We start from the raw sequence: 6,271 nt of genomic DNA, 5'->3' as shown, positions 1-6,271 counted from the left end.
GACGACAGTGCCTGTGCATGTAGAGCTGGACGTGCACATGTTTAACGCCCCACTGTTTTACTGTAATGGAGACATTTTGAATTGTTTCAGTACTGAGAGATGTGTTAATAAAATCGTTCCAATGCATGGTAATTCAACTTTTCTACAATACACGGCCGTCATATAACGTATAATGTGTATTACTGACATGCCAAATGTACGCTGGCAATTTAAACGAACACGGGATTGCTTCCGATAGAACATTTCTTTTGAAGCAAAACGAAATACTGATTCACGATGAAAGTAATTTTATCATCGTGGAGATGATTTGGAAAAGTAAACTTAATATTCGTATACGATAATATTTAATTCCAAAGCCGCTAATTTTAAGTTACGGTAATTCGTTTTTTATTTGCAAAACATCTACAAACGAAAATGTCAAACAACCTTCAGCAGCAATTATAAATTATTTATTATATACACAATTTTAAAGAGGTAATTAAATATAATTGTATTCGCTATCTTCCGTGGAAAGAAATTGCGTGGAAAAAATGTTTTTCAATGTTAATCAAATACGCTGCAGTCTTGGCAATCAAAAATAATTAACAAACTGTATATTGATAGATTGACACATTAACAAACACTCAGACCCGCATTGCGTTTTAAAAAAAATTCTATAAAATGTAGACTCAATGGCTGAATTCTTTACCGTTGTCCGTTTTGGGTATTTTGATTCACGCTATGTGTACATATAGATTAATAGCCATATAGATAAACACTTAAAGTGTTTAATTTTTAAAAGATAATAATTGTGTACATGCAAAGCAATGCAATGCTAGGGCTATTAAATTCTAACAATGTATAAGGTGAGGGTCGGACTGATACTGGTTCTGCTTGTTCTACAAAGAGCGAATGTAAGACGAAGTATTGGGGTACATTATTTTTTAAACAAATAATTTAAGTATTGCTTTCTTAAAAGCTTGCATTACTAAACAAAGTATTTCATTGGAAGCATTATTAGTTACCTTAGCTGCATATAATTATGTAGCTCTCGGTTTGGAAAAAAATTTCATACTATTTCATACTAGGGCTACAGACTTGCAGCTAACATTACCTTTAAAAATACTTTTTAGAATTTGCCGCTGTTCATAAATTCATTGAAAAGTCTATTTATATTGTTTTCATTAAAATTATTTCATTATTTCAAGCTTGTGGGTGGAATGAAAACAGCTTCACATGTTATATGACATAAAGATTAACGATATTCAAGGCCTTTCCGTCATTTTCAAGCAATGATAAATAGGACTCTCAATAGAAAATAGACACAAAGTAAACTGCATTCACGGTATATGTTCACATTGTATGATGTGTCTCAAAAGTCCTTATTTTGGACTCTGGACTCGTCCCCTATAAGTGCGAAAAAATTAATGAATGAGACATTCTTGTGCGGAGTCTTGTAAATGAAATTTCCATTGGTCAGAATGGATTCTTCCGTGAGGTCGGAGTAGGTATAAAAACCGATTTAATCGTTCAACGTTTTGAATTGTTAACAACGATATATCAGATAAAATGTTTTAGAACAATTTATAAATCCAATATACAGTCATTTTTAATCGGTTGACGTGTAAGCATGTGTATTTAGTAGGCAGACATTCTTACACCCTATTAATTTAGGACAAATGAAATCGTCCAGCAGATAGAGAAAACAAAACTCCCTGGCATTTTTGTTCTTCCATTTTTAAAACTTTCCAGACTGCATGTTATAATAAATTTACGATTTTGTTTGTAAATAATAATAAACATCAATTATTAATTAACGATGTACACTGTAAAACGCTAGTTACACAGCAAAATGTGCCACATACGTTAAACATACGTTAAACATGTGTGATACGTATGTGACCTCACGTACGTTTAACGTGATTTAAGTACCACGTGTGTTTAACGTACGTTAATGAACATATGTGAAACGTATGTTATACGTGTGTTAGACATACGTGATACATTCCATACGTTTTACGTATGTGGATCCAACGTACGTTTTTCACATGAATTACATATATATCACATGTAAATTGCTTAAAATTAAATTACTTGAATATTTTTAATTTTTTTCAGTTCATTCTTGATATACTTCATCTTGCTGCTTGAATCACTTCAATTGATTACTCAGTAACTTCAGTGGATCTTTGGAAATACTCATTTTGCATTTCCAGCCACTTGTAAATCTAAAATTAGAGTTACAGAAAAAAGACAGTTGAATGATTACATTTAGATTTATATTGTTGTCATTCTTCTGTGCTTTAATAGTTTTGGGAAAAAAAACAAAGAATTTTAAATTAAATTTCATTTTATGATTAAGTAAAATTTACAAATGCCTCGGTTGCTTTTTTATTCAACAATATTGTTAAAGAATAACAGGATCCATTTAGATTTTATTGCAAATACATCATAAAGAACGTTTACAATTGTTAATAATTTTTTTCTTTTATTTGCAAGCTCTCAGAGAGAGAGAGAGAGAGAGAGAGAGAGAGAGAGAGAGAAAATAGAAGGTCAATCACAAGTATTAATTTGACAAAATAATTATTTACCTCTAGTATATTCATCCTGATTTTTGTTTACCTCCAACTTCTTCCTTTTTAATTTTTTCCCATGACAATGCTTGTTTGAACTTCTTTCTAAAATATTAATACAAACTTAAGTACATACAATCATTAGAGTTTTTAAATACACGATAAAAAATATAATTAATACCTGTAAGCGGAAAACAACGTATACAGGTAAATATTTTTTTATGCAAATAAGTTTGAATCCTTTGGGTGAAATGATATTCTAAAGTACACTTACACATACATGTAGTTTCACATAGTCCCCAGAAAAGTGTCTGTGTCTGTGTGCATGCATTGGGGGGGGGGGGGGGAGGGGGGGCAACTCTTTGATAATTCACTTTTTATATGAAAATTCAAGAAAAATCTTTGCTGCAACAAAAAAAAAATAGGGGGTATGGGGTTTAGGGGGGGGGGGGGATGAATACATGTCTGTATTAATCCTTATCTAAATTGAATTACCTTAATCTGTCACTAAATTAGCAACCACATGGCAAATGTCTTTGAACTCCGCGAAGATTTTTTGGTTCCTGGATCATTCATTACAAAATCTTCAGGCTACATCAAAACAGATCTTTGAAACTTCTGTATTATATCTATTTGCTACAAAATATAATACATGCATTAGATAAATAGATATATCAAAATTTTACACTTACTTACTAAGAAATACAAATGTACATGTAGGTGCCATGCAACAGATTATCATTAATGATCCTGAACACCCAGTGACTTCTACTTTTAATGAAGTATGTCATAGAAATCCATGCCTTTGAGTTGTTTATTAGGTTGGGTTTGTATGGAAAAATTTTCTCAGCGGTGTTGATGACCCTTAAAAAATGTTTAAATTGTGAAATGCAATGGTATGAGTACTTACATTATGATTTTATCAATTCAAAGAGACATTTGTCATTGACTGTGTTAGCTAGTTGATGTCCTCTTCCAGGGATATGTCAAGCAGCCAATGCATGCCTATACAAAAAATTCAATTACCATGCAATGAGAATACAACTTAATAGAGGCAATTCAATAATCATTTCACTTGGTTGCAATGGAAGACCTACTCGTTACTTTGTATAGGCTTTGCTCTAGTTTTTCTCTACTTTCAGATATTTCAGTTTTCAAATGCGTCTTATCAAAGATCGACATATATTTTATGGGTTTTAATAAGTATTGATTCTTCTAAATTAACTTAACCAAATAGCTGCTTAGTTGTAGCTCTCTGGGGAAACATCATTTTTATCGTCATTAATTCAACCCGAATTTTCCCGGAGAACACATTTACAGCTCCGTGCTACATGTTTACTCTTTTGACATCAGTAATTATACGATATAATTTTCAAATGCAAGTAAATAAAAACGAATGCTTGACAATCATTTCCTCTGCTAAATTCATCCTGCAGTTCGATCTTCTGCCTCCGTGACGTAAAAATGTGACATATATTTTGTCATCGACAAAACTAAAACCGATTTTGTATTAATTCCGGATTCGTTATCGAATTAATTTTAAGAGGACGCTTGGCTTCTGTTAATGAAACAACATTATTTATGCATAACTACATAAAAAGTTTAAACCAATAAACATGCACAGTAGCAAGGCTTTTCTTCACACATGTTCACATGCATTCATTTCAGAGACATGAGTGATAATATAAAGCACCATCAGACATGTACATTCCAGGGGGGGCGGGGGAGAGATCCCTCCAACCCCCGCCCCCTTAGATCCGCTCTTGCAGATAATTTTAATGTAAAGTTATTCAAATGCATGCCTTCACACATATGTAAAACATATATATTATTAACACAAGTGTAACATATGGTTTTTAGAACTCATGTTAACCATGTGTTTATTAACATATGTGTACCATGTGGTTGAGATCTACATATGTAAAACATATGGTTCACATATGTTTAACATATGTAAAATATAACGTATGTTAAACATATGTGATGTTGAAGGTATGTTAACACACGTATGTTAACCATGCCTTTTTCAACATATTTGTAACGTACGGTTTGACTTCACATGTGTGTAACGTATGTTTAACGTATGTTGTACGTGTGTTAAGTTCAAACATATGTGAAAAGTATGTGGCACAATTAGCTGTGTACCAGTTTTGTTGCGATGACAACCCCCCCCCCCCCCCCCCCCCCCCCCCTCGGCCATGATACCTATTTTTTAATCAGGATGCATGTGGCGGAAGACAAGTTGGAACTTAGCTGTTAACAATAGGCTACCGATATCATATCTTTGGAAATGAATTTCTCCTTAAGTAAGTACGTATAGTAACTGATACATGAAATTGTGAAAACTATCATGGAGGAACGCATGATCTACGCATAATTACTGCTTGATACAATATTTCTTTTTTCCGACATGCTTGATGTCTATGATAATAAGAAAATATATGCTTGACTTCATGTCGGCAATTACTCATTTTCTTTATTCCCCTTTTCACTAAAAAAAACAAACCATCCAACAAAATTGATCCAGATAAATGTAATTATAAAAAATAAAGCCAAAAGACAAACTACACACTCATCCTTCACCCACAATATTGCCTTTTCGTTATTGTCATCGTTGTAGAACCGTGTAACAATCTATTAAGTAGGTGCTTGCACGACACAGAACCCTTTGCTGATCTACGTTTTTATTAACGCATATAAAAAAAAAATTCTTTATGTTATTGAGCATTAACAGTTATTGTACCAAATGACCCTTTGCTTGATAAACCAAAAGAAAAAGAGACTTGAAACTTTTACTAATGTCTCCAGTACAGTTAGAGGGTTCTTCAATCTATTCATTCCGAAAGGATCCGAGGCCTCTTTTAGTAGTTACTGCCCCTGAAAGTATTGAGATTTGTATAAAATCACTTTTAACTTTTTAATTATTTGTCGTAGAGACGTCGGACCACTTGGAATGGAAGTGTCGACCATGGCTAAACAAAATGACATGATGTTCAAAGGTCAAGGTTATTTGAAAATCTATTAATTAATGAGTTTTTAGGCCTCTTTTGTTAAGGGTGGTACATAAAATCTTTTTCATGGATGTAGTATGACTTCTTAAGACATTTCAAAATATAACCCTTCAGCCCCTACCTTGAAGCGATTATAGAGTTGTTGTCCCTATGGTACGAAACGCTTGTTATCGCTACTTCTCATAAACCGTTAGAGGTAAAGACATCAAACTTTTACTAATGTATTCAGTACATTTTTTGGCTTCTTCATTCTATTCATACTGAAAGGGCTCGAAGTCCCCTTCTAGCAGTTATGGCCCCAAAGTTTCTTAAGTTTGTTAAAAACACAACTTTTGAACCTTACATCGTAGGGCCATTAAGCCACTTTAAATTGAAATGTTGAGTTTTACCTGTCAATATGACATAAAGGTCAAAGGTCAAACACAATTTGTACATTTTTATAAAGTAACACAGAGAACATGATATATTAATTATATTGAAACAAACATAAAAAATAATGAGTTAAAAAGACTTCTAATTGTTCAAGAACAATTAGTCTGCTAGTTCTTACATTTTTGTCATTTTTCTAAAGAGACACTTTAAAGAATGCAAAATATGAAATATGTTTTAAAATCGGTCCACGCATTCTCGAGAAAGGATAGAAAAAATAAAACTTTCTTGGAAGTACATAAATTTCAGACTGTCACATTTTTAATTCATTATGATATT

General features: G+C 32.6%; 1 long non-coding RNA gene across 1 annotated transcript; it reads right to left on the bottom strand.

Annotated features, from left to right (window-relative positions):
- Positions 1-1,740: 1,740 nt before the first annotated feature.
- LOC128158710 (uncharacterized) lies at positions 1,741-3,562 on the bottom strand. Its single transcript, XR_008240033.1, has 4 exons — positions 3,463-3,562; positions 3,048-3,188; positions 2,571-2,657; positions 1,741-2,207 (listed from the first exon to the last, which is right to left on the bottom strand). It is a non-coding gene; the product is annotated as an uncharacterized LOC128158710 (long non-coding RNA).
- Between the last annotated feature and the right edge of the window lie 2,709 nt (positions 3,563-6,271).

The sequence above is a fragment of the Crassostrea angulata genome, chromosome 8 (genome assembly GCF_025612915.1).
Source record: "Crassostrea angulata isolate pt1a10 chromosome 8, ASM2561291v2, whole genome shotgun sequence".
Lineage (NCBI taxonomy): Eukaryota > Metazoa > Mollusca > Bivalvia > Ostreida > Ostreidae > Magallana > Magallana angulata.
Note: the sequence above shows the minus strand (reverse complement) of the source record. Positions and strands in the feature narration are given on the sequence as shown.